This window comes from Cupressus sempervirens, chromosome 1, assembly GCF_028749045.1.
Source record: "Cupressus sempervirens isolate cs-2001-9-10 chromosome 1, ASM2874904v1, whole genome shotgun sequence".
Taxonomy (NCBI): Eukaryota; Viridiplantae; Streptophyta; class Pinopsida; order Cupressales; family Cupressaceae; genus Cupressus; species Cupressus sempervirens.
This window is the reverse complement of record NC_143118.1, coordinates 707,600,404-707,622,243: the sequence shown is the minus strand read 5'-3', so window position 1 is coordinate 707,622,243 and position 21,840 is coordinate 707,600,404. Positions and strand designations below refer to the sequence as shown.

The 21,840-nt window shown below is 33.3% G+C and overlaps 1 pseudogene; it reads right to left on the bottom strand.

The window, feature by feature from the left end:
• Positions 1-21,358: 21,358 nt before the first annotated feature.
• Positions 21,359-21,840, bottom strand: part of LOC149579913 (DNA replication licensing factor MCM3-like) — a 74,054-nt pseudogene continuing 73,572 nt past the window's right edge.

The following is a 21,840-nucleotide window of genomic DNA, read 5'->3' as shown; positions in this document are numbered from 1 at the left end:
CAAAATAAAGCAATCCCTAAACCTAAGCCCTTTTATACAAGTATTTTTATGCCACTTTAGGGTTACAACATGTCAGTCATATGTCGACCATACATCTGCCATGGTCCAAAAAAAATTTTAGGCTAATGCCCAAAACCCTAAAGAATTTATGAAGTATGTATAGTACTTCCTTAATTAGTCACCACAAACTAACACTCTCTACATCAAGGCATCAAATGGTAAGGTTTTGAGTTTTTTCTTGTAAGTAGATGACTTAATTTTTACTAGAAATGATATTTTTCTAATTGGTGAATTCAAAGAGGCCATGAAGAGTGAATTTGAGATGATAGACTTAGGTCTCTTGAAGTACTTTCTAGGCATAGAAGTAAAACAAATACATCATGGCATCTTTATCTCTCAAGAAAAAATATGAAAATCAAATCTTAGAGAGATTCAAAATGAAAAATGGTAAGGTATCCCCCACACCAATATTAGTAGGTCTAAAGGTGAGAAAGGAAGGTTGCAATAGAAATATTAATCCAACATTAAACAAAAGCATGGCTAGAATTTTGATGTATTTGGCAACAACTTAGCCTGACATGATGCATGCAGTAAGTTTTATTTCTAAATTCATGAAAAATACTTAGGATTCCCAATTGGCAAGAAAGAAAGAGGATCCTAAGGTATGTGAATGGTAGTAAGGGATTTGGCATTTTGTATATTGTTGATAATGATTTTACACTGATTGGTTACACTAATAGTGATTGGGCTAGAAATTAGATGAAAGGAAGAGCACTTCAAGTTATATGTTTAATATGGCCTTGGGTGCAACTTTATGGGTATCCAAGAAGCAACTAATTGTTTCTCAATCTCTAGCAGAGATTGAATATATAGTAGTGAATGTAGTAGCATGCCAAGCTATTTGTCTAAGAAGAATCTTAGTATGTTTGAATGAAAAACAAGAGGATGAAACCACAACCTTTTGTGACAATATTTCCTCAATTGCATTAACAAATAATCTAGTCTTCCATGGGAGAAGCAAAAAAATTGAGATCAAATATCATTTCATTAAAGAGATAGTGAAAAATGGTGAAATCAAAGTGGAATATTGTAAGTCTAAGCAATAGCTAGTAGACATTTTCACCAAGCCATTAGGCATAGCAAGTTTTGTGCACCTAAGAGGAAGCCTTGGTGTAGTTGATTTGGATTAGTAATGATCCTAGTTTTGTTGGCTTAGGACAAAGGGGGATTTTAATATTATTTTTATTGTCCTTGGAGCCCTACATTCACCTACCTAGTAGAATAGTCAAAAAAAATTAACTCAGTAGGTGAGTTCAAATTTTGAAAAGAGAGGGAAAATTTTGTGGAGACAAATAGCAGGGATTGTCTTCCATTTTAATGTTGTTAGAAGTCAAAGAGAGTACAAGAAGAACATTGTAGTACAGCAACAATAGAGGAATATTAGAGTGTGTAGAAATACCTTGAGTCTCTTTATGTGGTTTGGAAGTGAATGTTTGTCTTGTTGAAGTAGTGATTGCTCTAGGCTTATTGTATCAAACCCTTTATAGCTACAAGTTTAGTTTCATCATCAGGAGTAGTAGTAGATTGTTTAAAGTTTTCTAGGTTTATATTTTAGAGTCTAATTTGTAATGTTTTGATTCAATTTAATAGAAAGGGGAAAGAAAGAAAGCTTCTTCTTTTTTTTGTGGTCTTCCTTCATATCTACTTTGGTGTGTATTATTGCTAGTTTTGCAAAACAAATTTGCAAGTCTTTGTTCTTGTTTCATTTTTTAATGGTGGATAAACCAAACTATTAGTCAATTTTCATCTAGATTGCTCCCCTTTGTAAACCAAGCCTTTCCTCCTAGCTTGGTCATTATCTTCCACTAAGCTATGTTAACCGAGTTCACTTGGTCATTGTGTTAACCAAGTTGTCTCAATCCTTACGTGATTGAGTTCTTTAAGCTCACTTGGTTTCCTTTATTAATCAAGTTAGTTTAGGATAGTGTTGATTGAGTTGTTCTCATATGTTGACTAAGTGTTAGTGTTCAGTGTCTACCAAGCATACTCAATTTTTGTTCTTATTGAGCTTGTTGTCCCTATTGGTCAATCATCTCCCTAAGTTGGAAGATTTTTTTTTAAAATTCTCACAAAGAGTATTTCCTAATTCAAGAGATGTTCCAAATTGAGAGTTGGTTGAAAAATACGTGATCCACATCCTAAATAGTTTTTGGACATGACTCAAACTAAATTTTTCAAAACAAAAAAAAGATGATAAGGGGTAAACTATAATAACAACTAGTCAAAGATCTTTTGAAAAGTGTAAACCATGGTATGTAAGGATTAACAAAGAAAGAATCACATGTTATTGTAAAACTCATGTTCAATTTTGTTACCATTATGATGTATTTTGATCTATGCATAGTATAATGCATAGTAAAGAAATGTTGGAGGAATGTGGTATAAAAATACCACCTCAAATTATAAAGGATTTTATACCAAGTTTTTTTTATAAGCCACCTAATGACCAATATTTTTTTTTCAATGCATGTCTTTCTAGTACATCTGATATGCGTGGCATTCTTTCTTTTTTAAATGAATAATTGCATGAAAATTATTTTACTACTTTTGGACAATAATTAGTTGATGTAAAAATATTCAAAAACTATTGAATATCGATTGAAGGATGGGATGATTGGAGGAAGGTGTGATCTAGTTACAGATAAAGTTAGTTGTCATGCATTTATGGATAATTTTAAGAGTGTGATCATACTAAAATATGTTAAACACTCTCAATATTCTAGATGGCTTGATGGATAATTTCACATATGTAATAATACATTTCCAATTGCTACTATACTTTCAATTGTTGACTTTGTAGAGAACTACACACTTGCACCCCAAGATGGAGTACAACCACACTATTACAACTCAATGCAAGTACCATTTTTTTTTAATGTAGTTTATAGAATAGCACTTGATAGTATAGAGGATTGAAAAATATTAAGAGAGTACCATTTCTATATGAATGATAATAATATTCATTCATCTAAGTTGGTCCAATATTGTTTCAAGGTTTTTTATGACAATTTAAGAGAGAGAGATGGAAAGACAAACTCAAATAACACAACATTGGATTGTTGGAAATATAGAATAAGTATCTAAGAGGGGGAGTGAATTAGTTACCACTAAAATAAATCCCATGTCCCTTAGATGACCAACCTTAAAAACTGATTGTTTTTGTTATTTGGTAAATACACAAAAGATGTTGTAACTTAGTAAATGCAGAGTGTGATTTACTTAAAATATTAATAGTGATTAATTTGGAAAGCATAAGAGAAATAACATGAACACATGAGACACCAAGAGTTAACGTGAAAATCTAATATGGAAAAAAACCACCAATGTAACTAGTTACTATTTTCACTTTTCTGAATTGAGCCCTATTAGGAGCCAACCTAGTTAAAGGTTACAAAACACAATGTTAGGTGTGACCTTGTTAAAGGATTTAATCACCCTATAAGGAGTGGCCTTGCAAGAGGTCTTGAAACAATTCAATGGAACTAGCACCTTGTTAGAGGATTTACAACTGGCTATTAAACCAACTCTGTTAAGAGATTTTAGATCACTGTTACAATGGTTAGAGAGTAACAATGAAATTACCTAATTGTGATGCAACTAAATTGCTAATTATAGATATCTATTCTACTTCATACTTTATCTTTCCTGATTGAATAACACTTTTCTACTCCACAAGGATATCTACTTATCCTTCAAGTTCACTCACAGTCTTTCTTCTCAACACACTTGCACACACACTAAAAATCTCAACTTGACCTTTCATTTATACCATCTAGATTGTCAAGTCAACTCAGATTCAAATTACAATAACCAATAATCATCACCATAGTTCACTAGAAATAATACTAAAAATAATTAAGCTTCTTATGCCAAAATAACAAAATCCTTCATTGGCCGACCCTGCTCAATAAACACTAGTTCTGAGACAATTTCCTATGTTAACCAACAAAAGCTTGGTTAATACTATGAGCTTGCAAAAATCCTTTGGCAACTAAGTGAACTCAGTGAAAACTGACTCTATCCAACTTTCCTTCGCTAACCATGTGAACTCAGTTAACACTGCTTCCTACCTGAATTCCTTTGACACCTGAGTGAGCTCGGTAGACACTATCTTCACAAAGTAAACTTTAGGAATACTTGGTAGACAAGGCAAACTATCTTGCTAATGAAGTGAGCTCTATAAGCATTGACTAACAAATGATATGAAATTTGTATAACATCAAATACAACACACAATTAGACAGTTGTATCCAACAATCTCCCTCTTTGGCATTGATGAAAATACAACATGTCATAGCACAATAAAATTTGAGAAAAAGACTTTCTCTGATAGAAATTTTCTCCCTCTTAGATTTTCACCAAAAAATTCTTCTTTTTCATTCAGTAGTCTCCCTCTATGAAGGAATTACATAACTTCTTTCATACTATACTTCTTTCTCAAAATTTGTAAACAAATTTTAGAAAGATATGACAGTAATCTTCTCCCTCTTTGACAACACATACCAAATTAGTATCAATGTACCTTGAGTACTAATTCATATGCAATATTCTCTTTGACTATGTTGCATCAACTAATTGATCTTCAACTTGGTTCCTATTGATGCATCACTAAAACTTTAATTAGTGAGCTTTAGATATGGGAATGACCCCTAACTTACCTCTTAGATACAGGAATGCATCCTTAGGTAATGGCTTGGTGAATATTTTTATAATCTGTTCTTTTGTATGAACATATTCCAATCTGATTTCTTTATTATGTACCAATTCTTTGACAAAATGATATCTTATAGCAATATGCTTAGTTTTTGAATGCATCACTGGGTTCTTTGATATGTTAATTATGTTGGTTTTATCAAAATACATGACAACTAGTTCTTTGATCTCAACCTTCATGCCTTCCAACAACTGTTTAAACCAAACAATGTTAGAACAATTCACTATTGTTGCAACATATTCTGCTTCTATTGTAAATTGGCATTTGTAGTTTTACTTCTTGCTTGTCCAAGACACACACCTTTTACCAAGAAATAATTCTTCACCACTTATATTCTTTCTATCATCAAGATTTCCTACTTAATCAGCATCAATGAATACATTAGGTCTAAGTTTCCTCCAAGTTTGTACCATAAACCATAGTCTTCAATACCTTTTAGATATCTCAAAATTCTTTTGATTGGTATCATATGATTTTCTTTGGGTTTAGTTGAGAATCTTGCCACTATCCCAACTACTAAAACAATATCAAGCCTTGTATGAACTACATGCTATAATTTTCCAATCATTGATCTATATAAGGTCTGATCTACCTCTTTTGAATCATCATCTTTGGTAAGCTTTATTCTAGTACACATGGGGGTTCCAACTAGTTTAGAATATTCCATTCCAAATTTCTTGAGTATCTCTTTTATATACTTAGATTAGGTAATGTAGATGCCATTCTTACTTTGTTTTATCTGAAGTCCAACAAAGAATTTTATCTCACCAAACATGGGCATTTCAAACTATTTGTTCATTTTTTTTAAAATTTTTTTACATGGATCATCATTCCCTGTAAATAGAGTGTCATCCACAAATATTTCTGCCAATACAATCTTGTTATCTGGTCCTTCCTTGGTATACAAACTATTGTTATCATTAGTTCTCTAAAAACCAATCTGTATAAGGTAGTTGTGCAACCTTTCATACCATGCTCTAGGAGCTTGTTTTAGACCATGTAGTGGTTTGTGTAATTTGTAGACCATGTCCCTTTTGTCTAAATCAACAAAACCTTCTAGTTTCTCAATGTAGACTTCTTCATCAACAACACCATTGAGAAATGTAGATTTAATATCCATCTAGTATACTTTAAATCTTTTGTGAGAAGCATATGCAAGTAGAGCCCTAATATCTTCTAATCTTGCAATAGGAGAAAAAGTCTCACCATAATCAATTCCTTCTTCTTGAGAGTAGCCTTTATACACTAGTCTTTCTTTCTTTTTTTTATTCTTTTCCATCTTCATTTAGCTAATTTCTAAATACCCATTTTGTTCCATTCATATTTTTATCTTTAGGCCTAGGAACAAGGGTCCAAGTTTTGTTCTTCTCTATTTGTTCTATTTCTTCATTCATAGCCTCAATCCAACTTTCATTTTCCAATACATCTTTAGCATTTCTAGGTTCAAAATCAGAAAGTAAACATGTACCTTTTAGCTTACTTTGTTTCATAGTACCTTCTAATTTATCTCCAATAATTTGATCAAGTGCATGATGCCTTCTAACATACTTGGCTAGTACAAGTTCTTTTCCTTTTGAATGAATTGCACTATCTTCACTTTGAATTTCAACTTTTGGATCTGGTTGCTTAGACTTAGTAGGCATTGGCTTGGTAGCTTTAGAATATAACTCATGTCCTTATGACTCAGTTTGAACTTCTTACAACTCAATAATTGAGGAAGACTTAGGAGTTGAAGTTTCCTCATTGATAGATATGTCTAGCAATGTATCAAGTTTGAAGTAAATAAATCTTTTGTAATCTTCTGGTTCCTTTTTGCTTTCATCTTCAGTCCTTTCTACAAACTCATCAATTCTCACATGTGCACTTTCTATGATTTTATGAGTAGACAAATTAAAAGGAATTGGCTTGGTAGCTTTAGAATATAACTCGGGTCCTTATGACTCAATTTGAACTTCTTACAACTCAGTAATTGAGGAAGACTCAGGAGTTGAAGTTTTCTCATTGATAGATATGTTTGGCAATGTATCAAGTTCGAAGTAAACAAATCTTCTGTAATCTTCTAGTTCCTTTTTTCTTTCTTCTTTAGTCCTTTCTACAAACTCATCAATTCTCACACGTGCACTTTCTATGATTTTATGAGTAGAAAAATTCAAACATCTATATGCCTTACTTCTGTAAGAATATCCTAAGAATATACCTTTATCACCTTTCACATAAAAACTTCCTTTTCTAGATTCTTTCAAGATATAAAGTTTACTCCCAAATACTTTTAGGTAACTTACATTAGGTTTATAGCCACACCATAATTCATGGGGAGTTTTATATGATTCCTTCTTCAACTATACATGGTTCAAAGTATGAATTTTAGTTTTGTTGGCTTTCTTCTATTATTTGATAGCAACGATCTTTTCAATCATTAGAGTCCTTGCACAATCCATGATAGATCTATTTCTTCTTTTAGCTATTCCATTATGCTTGGGATTACCAGGGGCTAATACCTATCTTTTAATTCCTCTTTCAATGCAAAAGTTATTGAATTCATTGGAGATGAATTTATCACCTCTATCTAATCTTAAGAATTTCAATCTTTTCCTTGTTTCCTTCTCTATTCTTGCTAGATACCATTTGAATTTCTCAAATGCTTCTAACTTTTCTCTAAGATACATAACAGTCATCATTTTGGAATAGTCATCAACAAAGAGAATAAATAATTTTTCTCAACTATAGCTTTCTATTCCAATGGGTTCACATAGATTAGTATGCACAATTTCTAGGACATCTTCAAACTGATAGTTTTTGCTCTTAAAACTAGTCTTTCCCATTTTGTCAATCTGACAATTTTTGCATAAACCAACATCTAGTATCTTCAAACTAAGAATGCCTCTTACTTTTCTAAATTTTCTTATCTTGACCATATTATCAAAGTTTACATGACATAATATTCTATGCCATAACCAACTTTCTTCCATTTGAGTAACAAAATATGAACAATCACCAAGATCAAGATAAAATAGGTTTCCTCTTGTTTGTTTGCCTGATCCAATCAAATTTCCTTTGTCATCCAGTAGTCTTGCCTTGTCATGCATGAATTCTACCTTGAATCCAATGATGATTAGTTGTGCCACACTTAGAACATTATTTTTTAATCCTTCAAACCAATAGGCATTGTCACATACAAGTTCTTTGGTTAATGAGATTCGACCTTTCCCTTTTATGCAACAAGGTTCATTGTTTCCAAACCTTACACTACCACCATCATAGTCTTCAAAGTGTTCAAATTTTGTTTTGTCTCCAATCATATGATGTAAACATCCATTGTCTATGATCCATGTGTCATTTTTATTGACATGAGAGATAAGTGCCATCTTATCTTCTTCTTCATCAAATTCATCTTTCATAGCAATGTATACTCTTTCATCTTCATTTTTATTAGAATCTTTAGCCATAAAAAAAGTCTTCTTATCTTTTTCCTTGAATGATTTGTGATTTTTGAAATCCTTCTTGCCATTGCACTTGTGACTTTTCTTTTCATCTTTGCTTTCCTTTTTTGGGCACCTAGCAGTAATATGACCAATTTCTTCACATGAAAAATAGATTAGGAAAACTTTACCTTTGTATTTTCCTCTGCCTCTAGAATATTTCCTTGCAAGTAAAGCTTCAAAAACTTCAAGATTGCTATCAAAACTTTCCTTTGATTCATTTTCACTTTCTAACTAAGTGTCATTTATTTTATTGCCTTTATCCTTAAGTGAAAGTTTGGCTTCAAATACAAATTCAATATTCTTGGAAGCTGGAACATAATTGTCATAGTTGTCTAGCTTAAAAGCTATCAATCTTCCTACTAAGGTATCCAAAGTTATCTTGTGATTTGGCCGACACCTCTTTTCTTGAATAGAAGATACTCTAATTGCATAGATAGGAAGCAATGTTCTAAGAACTTTACTTACAACAGTTTCATCCTTGATTTCTCCTCCAAAAACTTTGATTCCACTTGTTGGTGTTTTAAAACTATTGAATCAAAAAAATGCTCAATACCAAAATGATATCACTCACACAATCTAAGGATTAGCCAATTTCTATTACCAATTATATGTGCAAACCATTTGGACACAACTTCAACAAAACCAAGGGTAGTTTTCTACTCTATAGCCTCTGCAAAACTAGGGTGGGTATACCCAAGGATGATTCAAGACTAGGAAACACTGTATGAGAATTGTTTTAGTTTCATTCTAATTCTCATCTCAAATCCTCAAATACATGCATAATTCTTGACAATTTGATAAACACATCCCATATAACAAATTTGGCCAAAATTCTTCTATAGATCTACACGTGTTCTCAACAATAGTGGCTAATTGAAGCTAAAACATTCCATGCAAACAAGTACTAGAAAAATTTGAAGATCTTCAAGAAATAAAAGTAAAATTGATTATAATTCTGCATTTGAAAGCCATTTATGACATATTTCTCTTCCAGCTGAATCAGTTTGACCAGTGCCTAATCCATTAGGGTTCATAGTCTACTACAAATCCATAGATCTAATTGTTTTCCTTACAACAAATATTATCAACAATTCTTATCGAAATTTATCATTCAAAAAATCCTTCCTACTACTATAGCAACCTTATCAAATTCATCAAAGCTTTTACTTAATCCATTGAACTAATAGTAATGTTGAATAGATATACAACCTGATTGGATTGCATTCAATTGCACAAGCCGTTACTCATACAATATCAAGATGACCAAGTAACTAAAAGGAATAAAAATTCAGAAAGAACTGATATGGGGACAACTCATAGTTTGTATTCATTTTCTTTGAAAATTGTATACATTCGCTGTAAACTCACAATGACCTTAGGAAAAACACAAAGATCATTCTATATTAATGTATTCTCAGGAACTAAAAGAGATAATACATCATAAAACTTGCTCCAAACATTGGACCAAAAACAAAGTAAGTATATCACTTAAGCATTAAAAAATTGGACCATTCTCTAGCCCTGGAATCTCACTTATATAGTGTGAGATGCAACAAGCTTCAGGCTAAGAGAAATTGACAGGTGTCCTTTACAAGAGATATTTACATACACCTATCACAAAATGACAAAATGTGAGTAACAAAAAGACTTATACATCAAACATTCCTTTTGTGGGCCCCTTTCTATTACATCCCTTGGAATCGAAAAAGTACAATGATTTGATGCTTCTATCAATCTAATTCGTCAGAATAAGTGACCATGAGGCTTGAAAGTGATGTGTCCTCTTCAGTTACCTACAATTTTACTTTAACTTGGGGATTTTCTCTATCTTCATCATCAACTATTAAAGTAACAGTTACACTTGAATCATCTTCTACCTTGTTATCTTCTAACATATGCACTATAGACATGAATTTATCTTTCCACTCATTATAAGCAGTGTCATTTGGCTAATCAAAATTTAGAACCTCCCTTTGTATAGTTATTATAGAATTTGTAACTACCTCTATATTAGCAAGGTTTTTCCTAACATCTTTATATAAGAACTATACTTTTACCAGCTCCTCATTTTTTGGGCCCATAACAAATGACTAGTTTCATTAATGACTTTATTCATCCTTTCACAAAAGATCTCATCCAACTCTTTCTTCCATTCTTCCTTTTCCTTCACTTTATCAATGGTCTTTAAAGCACAAGTAAAGAAATCAAACCTTTCTGCAATATACTTGGAAAAACAAATAATTAATCTTTTTTTAAAAGAATCTTGTTTGTCATCAAAACTTTGCAATTTATTTAGCAAATCAAAGATTTGTTCTATTTGATGACATGGTAGTTGAATGACAGATATACACATAGTAGTGATATCTTTATTCCTTTCTATCCATTTCTTGAAAAATTGCAAACCTCTCATAGATACTTGGGCGTCTCTTACCCAGTTTTCCCTATCATAGAAACCCTCATCAAAAACTACCCTAGGGTTCTTAGGAATGAGCTCCCTATCTTTAGTTATTTCATTTACTGATAAGAATTTTTTTTTCAAAAAATCATCATGCACAGCCCTCTTTAAATAATCAGTTTTCCCAAAAAATTCCTTCCATGGAGGCATTTTTAAAATTTCACACTCTTACAATAGAAAATTCTAGATTTCTTATGGTCATAGGTTACTTAGCCACTAAATTTTCCCTTCTTTCTCTACAATTTTCTTTGCAAATTCACTGAAACCCTTGAGAAATTCTATGCCCTAGCTCTAGAAATCTTTTCGCTCTTAGAAAATCTGTGATCGTGTGCTTCAATATTGGCAATTTTTCATATTATACTAATGCATTGAGATCACATGAAGGAAACTTTATGTCATATTAATTCCTATAACTATTAGTTTCATGTTATATTTCAAATTTGAATTTGACCCATCAATCTCTCAAAGATTGGATGGCTTTATTTCAAAAATTAAAATGCCTTAAAAATTTCAGAGCCCCCAGCCATGTGACAAAAGGGCACTTGCCCACATTATTTAAAAACCTTGCATCTTCTTATTGTGGGCAAGTGCTCTCCATTGATCTTACTTAGATCGATGGTGAGTCTAAAACTTTTTATTTGACAGCCCACTCAACTAGCTTGACCAATAGAATATCATCTTTTAATCAACGTACTCTAACAAATTTGATTATGGCATTTAGAGTTTCAGCGCCTGTGACATCACCACTTCCAACTTGGCATATTTTTCACCTACCACCAACTTCATCTAACCTTTCAACCATGGCATGAATCAACATTCCTTCTAAGTCTTGGTCCCACTATGCCCACTTGCCTGCATTATTTAAATGTTGAGCAAGTCCATACTATGGCTAAGCGCTAACCCTAGATCTTATTCAAATCTATGGCGATCAATAATCTTCTATGACTGTATACTTAGTCAGCTAGATGGACCAATGACGTGCTTCCTTTGTATTCCAACTCACCTAAAATTTTCCATGGATGACAAGGTGTTATTACCCTCTGAGAAAGGCGGATCCATGATGTCACTTTGTGCCATGCATCATGAAGGGGCTTGCCTGCATTGCTTAAAACTCACACATTTTCATATTGCGGGAAAACGCCAATCCTTGATGCTTGCTAAATCAATGATCACAAAATATGAACTACAAAGTATTAATATAATTAAAAGACCAACCAATGACATCGTAGAAAATTCAAAACATGCACGGGGAACAAAAACAACTCTGCAAAAGCTCTGACTGCTTCTAAAAACTAAGAACTTTTGTGACACACTGAGGTTTGAATGTCAGCAAGGGCTACATGTCATAAAGGCACTTTCCCACATTATTTAAAGACCTTGCATTTCCATATTGCAAGCAAGCCCTAACCCTTGATCTTGAAAGGATCTACAGTACTCCAAAGATATTGCAACTTGGACTTTTTTCAAATAAAAAAAAAGAAATTAAGGCAAACTTTACAAGGTTTATTAAAAAGATGAATAAAGGTATCTTTGCACAGATAAACCTTAGCATAAGAGTGTCCCACCAAAATGTATTTGAAATATTACTTTATAAGGTTTTCAAAGGGTAGAAAAAATAAGACAAGGCATAAGGGTTTCTATGGTGAATTTCTTGCTTAGGGTTTCGACCTAATTTCCAAAATTTTAGGGCACACATTTAGGTTTTTCACTACTAAATATAACAAAACAAGGGTACTAAAAAACCAGGCCAACAGTGGCTCTTTCTGGGGACGATGAATAAGAAAGATTCATATGAGGGCTTAGAATCCTTGGGAGAAGCAGACCACAAGCTTGACCTTAACAACTATGACAACTTAGAGAAAGCAAAAACACAAAATAGAAGAATATACAAGGACTATACAGAAGACACAAAGATTATACAAAATGTACAAGGAAACCTAGACTACTATTCATGGAGAAAATAAGTATTTTTCAAGAAAAATACCTCTTCAAGAACTGTCTATGAATTGGTAGTTCAAGAATGTTGCCTGATAGATCTTTGATAATATAAGAATCTTCTCCCCATGTGTTTTCAATCAGAAAGGGACCTAACCATATGGGATCAAACTTGCCATATTTTCCTTTATTGTCTATCCTAGGATTCCACATAAGGACTAAATCTCCATCTTCAAATTTCTTGTTCACTGTCCTTTTATCATAGAGTGCTTTAACCTGTAGTTGCAACTTTTGGTTTCTGATTGGTGCTTCTTTTCTAGTCTCAGTTAGCCCAACTAGTTCATCTAATCTTTCTTGCATATCATCAATGATATCCTCATCATACATTTGAATGTAGTTATAGAGACCTACTAGGTTGTTCTAAGGCATTCTTGCTTGAATTCCATATACCAAATCAAATGGTGCCACACCAATAGCTTTCTTCATAGCTACCTTATCAACCCATATTGCTAACTGTAACTTGGAATCCTAGGCTTTCTTATTATCATCCAATGTCCTTTTTATTATTTTCAAAAAACTCTTATTTGTAGACTTAGCTTGTCCATTTCCTTGTGGATGATATGGGGAAGATGTTGATCTAGTGATTCCATATTTGTCATAGAATTTCTTGAATTCTTGGGACCTAAAGCACATTGCATTATCTGTTACAATCTTATGAGGACAACCAAATCTGGAAATAATGTTATTGAGCAAAAAAATATTAACAACTTTACTAGTGGCATTTCTTACAGGGATTGCTTCTACCCACTTTGTGAAATAGTTAGTAGCAACTAAAATCTAGGAATAACTAGTGCTAGATTTGGGAGAGATTTCCCCTGTGAAATCTATACCCCATTGTTGAAAAGGTGCTCGAACTTCAACTAGCTTTAATGGAGTATTACCCAAGAATTTCAATTTTCCAACAAATCTTTGGCATGCATCACATTTTCTAATCATGATTTGAGCATCCTTGAAAAGAGAGGGCTACCAAAATCTTGCTCTCATCACCTTATGTGTAGTAGTTTTAGCCATATAGTGTCCTCCACAAACTCTAGCATGCATTTTATTTAAAACTTCTTTTTCCTTTTCTTGATCAATGCATTTTAGTAACACCCCCTCAAAATTTATCCACTATAAACTGCCTTTAGCAATTATGTATCTGATGGCTTTTAATTTAGTACTCCTCTTTTCATGTTCAGTCAAATGGGAAGGAGCTTCCATATGTTGAAGATAATAGATAACATTAGCATACCAGTCACAATGATCCATGTTGCATAAGTCAAATTTGAGGTCATCAACTACCACATTTATCTAATTGGCATCCAAATTAGATTCAACCATGAGTTTAGCCAAACCTTGACCTCTTACCAACTTAGTTATCTATATTTCAATATTAAATTCTTGGATCCTATTGATCCATCTACATCTTCTCCCTAACACTTCTTGCTGAGAAAATATGTCTTTGATAGTAGCACTAGGCACAAATGCAATGAAAATAGCACCTATCAAGTAGCATCTAAAAGCCTTAACAACTTTTACTAAAGCATATGCTTATTTTTCATTTATCTCATATTTCAATTCAGCAGGCTATAGTGACTTACTAAAAAAAGCAATGGGTTGTTCATATCCTTCTTCACTCTTCTGCAACAAGACTGCAGCTACAGTGTGAAAGGATGCAAAAGAAAAAATGTGCATAAGCTTTGTATAGTTTGGGGTTCTGAGGAATGGGGCATTTTTTATGGTAGTCTTAATATCTTGAAATAACTGTGAAGGTTCTCCATTCCAGTCAATAGTAGCACCTTTTTTGAGCATTTTAGAAATAGGTCTACTAATTTCAACAAAGTTTATAACAAATCTTCTCAGAAAATTAACTTTCCCAAAGAAAGACTATATTCCTTTCACATTTTTGGGCTTAGGCACCTTATCAATGGTTGCCACTCTTTCAGGGTCTATCTTCACACCATCTTTAGACATTATATGTCCTATCAATTTGCCTTCTGTCACCCCAAATGTACATTTCTTTGGGTTCAATGATACTCCATATTCCAAAGCTTTGATAAAAAAATTCTCCAAATGCCTACAGTGATCCTCGGCCTTCTTAGAATAGGTTGTAAGATCATCTTGGTATACAACCATAATTTTTTTGATATAATCATGAAATGTCACATCCATAGCTCTTTGGAAAGTAGCTCCTACATTAATCAATCCAAATGGCATCCTTACATATACATAGGTTCCCCATGGGGTTGTGAAGGCTATCTTAAATTGTTCATTTTCCTTTACCAAAACTTGATTGTACCCAAAGAAACCATCCATCATGGACATTAGCTCAGAACCAATTACTTGTTGCAACATGGCTTCCATATTTGGTAATCTATAATTATCCTTCAAGGATGCAATGTTCAAATTCCTGAAATCCACACATAATCTTATGTCTCCATTTTTCTTTCTGATAGGTACCAATTTGAAAACCTAGGTGGAATGTCTAATTGGTTTTATTATCCCCCCATCCCTTAATTTCATCAATTCTTCTTGCATTTTGGGAGCTAGGGTAGGCTTTACTAGTCTTTATTTATGTCTAAAAGGTTTTACATTATCCTTTAGTGGTATGAAAAGTTGGAACAAATCTTCCCTATAAGCCTTAAGGTCATCATATGACCATGCAAAAACACGTCTATACTTCCTAAGAAATTCAATCAATGGTTTTCTAATTTTAGCAGGCAGATTTTGGCCAATATAAAATTTCTTGGGAGCTTCATCGGTACCAAGGTTTATCTCTTCTAATTCTTGAGGTTTAGGGTCCTTAACTCCTGGTTTTACTCTATCCTGATTATCAAAAATACTTTCCAAAACTACTAACCCCTTTGGCACCTTGTTGGTTTTCAACTGCATAATCTCCTGGCCAAAAATAGTTTCCTTACCATCTATAGTTTCAATTAAATCACTCCAATCCATTTCTTGACCATGGTATTTGTCTTCATTTAACAAAAAAATTATAATATATTTGTCATCTTCAAAGACTTGCCAATTTTCAATATTATTAGGTATTGAAGGTCTAATCTGTACCTCAATTTGAGAGATTCCTACAAATGATATCTCCTTAGGTTTGATTGCTACATTTTCTAATAAATTTTCCATTTTATTTTGACTTCTATCTCTTTGTGAGATACCAAATGCATCAAAAAAATCTATCTAATCCCAACCTACATTTCTATATTGTTTCACCCTTTTTTTTTTAGGCATAATTTTTCCTTATCTATGAAATGACTAGTTCAGAATCACCTATAACATGTAGTTTCTTGATTTCGTGATGGGTAGCAACTTTCAATCCTAGCAACATAGCTTCATACTCTGCTATGTTATTTGTGCAAGAGAACTTTAAAGTAAATGAGAATCTAAAAGTATTTTTCTTAGGAGAAACAAAACTACCCCTACCCTTGAACCTTCTTTTGAACTGGCCCTATCAAAAAACATTGTCCATAATATTTTTAAGTCCATACAACACTCAACATCATGTTCAATTATAGTAGGAAACTTCTCAACTTCTTGTATAATCAATTCTTCTTTGAAAGCATTAACATCAGTGTCTACAAAACAAGTTGAGTCTCTGTCAATTTCCTCCCCTAAAAGGTGATTGACCCTTAGCTCTCTATCCACTTTGATAGCCCTATCTCCTATATGAAAAGTTGTATAAGTCAAATCACATTGTAGGATTCCTCCCATAGAAGCACTCCATTTTCTAGAGAGCAACATTCCATAATGTGGAGGAATATCAACTACAAGGACTGACATAGTCAGTTCCACCTTAGGGTAAGCAGCTAGTCTAAATGGTAAAGTAGTGATAGTTCCTATGATCAAAACTTCCCTAACATCCATACCTCTACATATGCCTTGCTTAGTATCTACTTTCAAACCTTATGCTTCCATTATTTTGAAGGGAATGATGGTATTAGAGGCTCCTTAATCTATCATGCAATTTTTAGGGTCTTTCCATTTATGATCAGATTGAGGAAAAATGGTTCAATATCTTCTATATATGCCACTAAGGAATCATCTAAAAACATTTGGGGAATCTGAGATATGATACCACTATCCTCTACTACTAATGGGGTTTGTTGGATAACACTTTGTTCTACAACAATATTGTTGTTTCGTATCCCTCCCAACCATGATAAAGCTTTTCTTTTATGCTCTTCAATTCTAAGAAGTTCAGAAAAAGGTACTTTTATAGTTATCTAAGACAACATGGATATCATATCAAAAAGTTCAACAATAGTGGGTTTTATAAGAATACCTAGAGTTGAAGTCTTTTGAACAACAAACATCATTGTTTGCTTGATAATATTAAGTCCTAATTTCTTTGCTTGCACAACTACTTTTGTTGTTTCATTTGTTTTAAATTGAACCTTCTTTTTTGGTTCCCACTTCTTAGCCTTGTTATCTTTGATCTTAGGCGCACCTATATTGACCTTCTTATCTTCATCATTCATCTTATGGGTAATATCTTTGATGAATACACTGGATGGCTTTCCTACATCATTATTTACTATTTTATTTCTCAAATTATAGTTACTATGAACTTGGGAAATCATTTCTATTGTGATTCTGTCAATCTCCTCTTTGGAGGGCATTCTTAAGCTTATGCGACCTACATCAAAAGATGTAACATATACCTTATCTTCATCATAACCTTCATCATCTAAAAGCACTTGCTAATGAAGTAAATGATAAGCAATTCTCTGACTAGTAATATCATTTTTAGGTTCTTCAAAATCAGAATCTATAAAATCATCACACATACTTACCATATTGCAACATATATCATCATTGCTTTTCTCTTCATTTTCTTCTTCAAGTTGCACACCTTGATCTGGGGCAAATGATTGAGCAAGAACACAACAATCAAAAGAATGAGGTGATTTACATACAATGCACCATGGTGCATCATCATTCATATTTACAGTGTTCCTTTGCAGGGGGTCTGGGGTACCTTTATCCTTCACATTTTGTGTTTGGTTAAGAACTAGCTTACCATCTTTCCACTAGGTAGTGTAAGGGTAATTTTGCATTCTAGGTTGCCTATTGAAACTGTTGTTATTCATAGGGGCCTTTTATCCAACATTAGGCTTATGTGCATTGAAATTAGTTGGGTTCATCTTTTTTAGCAACTCTAACACTTGACCTATTGTAGGTTCTTTAGGTTTCTTTCCTGCAAGAATTTTATCAGCCTCTTTTCTATTATTATTATTTGGATTAAATAGGTTTGGATCATACCTTCTCCCAAGCTTGCCTGATGCCTTCCTATTATTCTCAATATTTACTGCGACCTTATAGGCATCCCTCAAGGTTTTAGGATCTTTATCTCTCAATTGACAAGCCATTTTGCTATCAAATGCATTGAAATATGTTGTAAGACAAACATCCTCATTCAATCTCATGACTTGAAATAGTTTGTACATACCTCTCTAGAATCTTACATTGAAATCAAATGTAGATTCATTAGGGTTTTTCTTGATGCTATTGAACTCATTCAACATGAACCCTGCATTGGTATTATCTCCATACTACTCTTTAAATAATTTCTCCAAGTCACTCCATGAGGTGATACTATCATCAGGCAACCTTCTGAACCAATCCATTGCATCCTCAGTTAGTGAATGCAAAAAAAAATTCATTACCATATCTTCATGTTCAACTTCATAATCATTTAGCATATCTATGAAAATTCTTAAATGTTCTTCACCAGTAACAAAATTATTCCTAGAGAACTTGACAACTTTATCTCTCAAATCAAAAGATATGGGATGTGGGGCACCAAGGATACCTACAAATGATATTTGTCTATACTTTTCCATGTATACAGGTTTTTTCTAAAAATTGGCAACATTTGAGGTACTTGCTACATTGGCTTGGTTAGGAACAACATTTGAAACTTGTTGAGGCTGGATGGAAGGGACTAGGGTGTTAATAGTGGATGATGAGGCAGGGGCAAATTGAGATATTTCTTGATTTGAGATTATTGGACCACTAGCTGGTGTAGGAGCTATAGATGGGATAGAAAAATTTGACCATGAAGCCAATGTAAAATTAGATTTTATGAATTTTCTCCTAGTTTCCATGGCTTGAGCTTCATTCTCTACCTTTTCAAGTTCTTTTACAAGATCTTCCTTCTCCTTTCTAGCTTTTTCTAGATCTAGATCTAATTTTTACATGGGAGGGTTTACAGATTTTCTTGGTAGAACTTGAGGTTCATTTATTTGGATTCCTATGGCTTTGCCTTTCCCTTTATCTGTAGCTTTTACATTAGGTTCTATAGGGTCTACTTGAATAGGTTTATAGGTTTGGACTTGGGTAATAATAGGCTCTTGTCTTCGGCTTAAGAGATTTTCTTGTTCTTGAACCTTAGATCTCAAAGTATCTACATCTCCAAACACATTAGCATGAAGGACTGTAGTCCTCTCTTCTAATTTCTTACTTTTTTCTTTTAAAGTAGCCATCCTTCTTAGCAGAGTATCTCTTTCTACTATAGCATTCAAGGTGGCTTGCTCCCTTTCTTTTTCCAAATGAATACGCTTAGCTTCTTCCTCAGAAACCCATTTCTTTAGAACTCCTATCTCTGATTGCACTTCTTTAGGGTCTATAGAAGTAGCCTCTGAATTAGCAGGATCATCTAGATCTATAAGATTGGGCTCCATGTATGGGGTGACTCTGGGGTTAAAAGGATCATCAAGTGAACACCTAAATCCTAGCCTACAGTACATATCTACTATGAGATCTGGCCTTGGTGAAGCATTTCCTACTAGAGACATATCTTTTTCCTAAAAAAATTTCTCATCTAGTAATGGGGTACTAAAAACTCCTCCTAAGAGTCTTGTAGTTTCTAATTTAGAACTAAGTGAAGAAGATTCTCTCCCTACCACTGGTTGGTATCGAGAATTGACTGAAGCATTACTCCTTGATTTTCAGGTAGGGTTTGGGTATGTCCTTTTCTTATTCAGGTTCTTCCTACCACCTTGGGATAAATCAGTATACATTGGTACATCAGGATTGAATGGCATGTAAGCTCTTGTGTTCTTTCTCTTGTTAACCATATTCACCTTTTGTTAAAACAAGCACTAGCTTCAAAACCTTAACTGAGTCACCACCCTATTCTTGGAAAAATACACAATGACAATTATTCCTGACTCCAAGGAAAAGAACACACAAATAGAAATAGAAATATCTGACACAGATAGACCAATCACTAAGATCATAAGACTACAACTCTTTGCTTGTTAGATAAGACACTTGGATAGGCTAGATACGTTAGTGCATCTCTGTGGTATTTGGGTTTTTCTTCCTTCTTTTTTAAATTCTCAAATTTTGTCACTAAGGCACCCTCTTAAAACCCACGAGCAGTACTAAACACTCTGACACACACACATACATAGCAGGACCAAAGAAAACTGAAGTTCTTTTCACACAAACATTGGATTACTCCCCAGCAGAGTCGCCATTTTGTTGGTGTTTTAAAAGTATTGAATCAAAAAAATGCTCAATACCAAAATGATATCACTCACACAATCTAAGGATTAGCTAATTCCTATTAACAATTATATGTGCCAACCATTTGGACCCAACTTCAACAAAACCAAGGTGGGTATACCCAAGGACGATTCAAGACTGGGAAACACTGTATGAGAATTATTTTAGTTTCATTTTGATTCTCATATCAAATCCTCAAATACGTGCATAATTCTTGATAATTTGATAAACACATCCCATATAACAAATTTGGCCAAAATTCTTCTATAGATCTGCACATGTTCTTAGCAATAGTGGCTAACTAAAGCTAAAACATTCAATGCAAACAAGTACTGGCCAACTTTGAAGATCTTCAGGAAATAAAAGTAAAATTGATTATAATTCTGCATTTGAAAACCATTTATGACATATTTCTCTTCTAGCTGAATCAATTTGGCCAGTGCCTAATCCATTAGGGTTCAGAGTCTACTACAAATCCATAGATCTAATTTGTTGCCTTACAAAAAATATTATCAACAATTCTTATCAGAATTCATCATTCAAAAAATCCTTCCTACTATTGTAGCAACCTTATCAAATTCATCAAAGCTTTTACTTAATCCATTGAACTAATAGCAGTGGTGAATAGATATACAACCTAACTGGATTGCATTCAATTGCACAAGCCTTTACTCATACAATATCAAGATGACCAAGTAACTAAAAGGAGACAAAATTCAGAAAGAACTGATATGGGGACAGCTCATAGTTTGTATTCATTTTCTTTGAAAATTGTATACATTTGCAGTAAACTCAGAATGACCTTAGGAAAAACATAGAGATCATTCTATATTAATGTATTCTCAGGAACTAATAGAGATAATACATCATAAAACTTACTCCAAACATTGGACCGAAAAGAAAGTAAGTATATCACTTAAGCATTAGAAAATTGGACCATTCTCTAGCCCTGAAATCTCACTTATATAGTGTGAGATGCAACAAGCTTTAGGCTAAGAGAAATTGACAAGTGTCCTTTACAAGAGATATTTACATACAAAATGACAAAATGTGAGTAAAAGAAAGACTTATACATCAAACGTTCCTTTTGTGGGCCCCTTTCTATTACATCCCTTCGAATCGGCAAAGTACAATGATTTGATGCTTTTATCAATCTAATTCCTCAGAATAAGTGACCATGAGGCGTGAAAGTGATGTGTCCTCTTCAATTACCTGCAAGTTTACTTTAACTTGGGGATTTTCTCTATCTTCATCATCAACTATTAAAGTAACAGTTACACTTGCATCATCTTCTGCCTCGTCATCTTCGAACATCTCCTCTATAGACATGAAGTTATCATTCCACTCATTATAAGCAGTGTCATCTAGCCAATCAAAATTTAGAACCTCCCTTTGTACAGTTATTATAGAATTTGCAATTGCCTCTATATCAGCAAGGTTTTTCCTGACATCTTTATAAAATAACTGTACTTTTACCAGCTCCTCATTTGTTTGGGCCATAACAAATGACCAGTTTCATTAATGACTTTATTCATCCTTTCACAAAAAATCTCATCCAACTCTTTCTTCCATTCTCCCTTTTCCTTCACTTTATCAATGGTCCTTAAAGCAAAAGGAAATAAATCAAACTT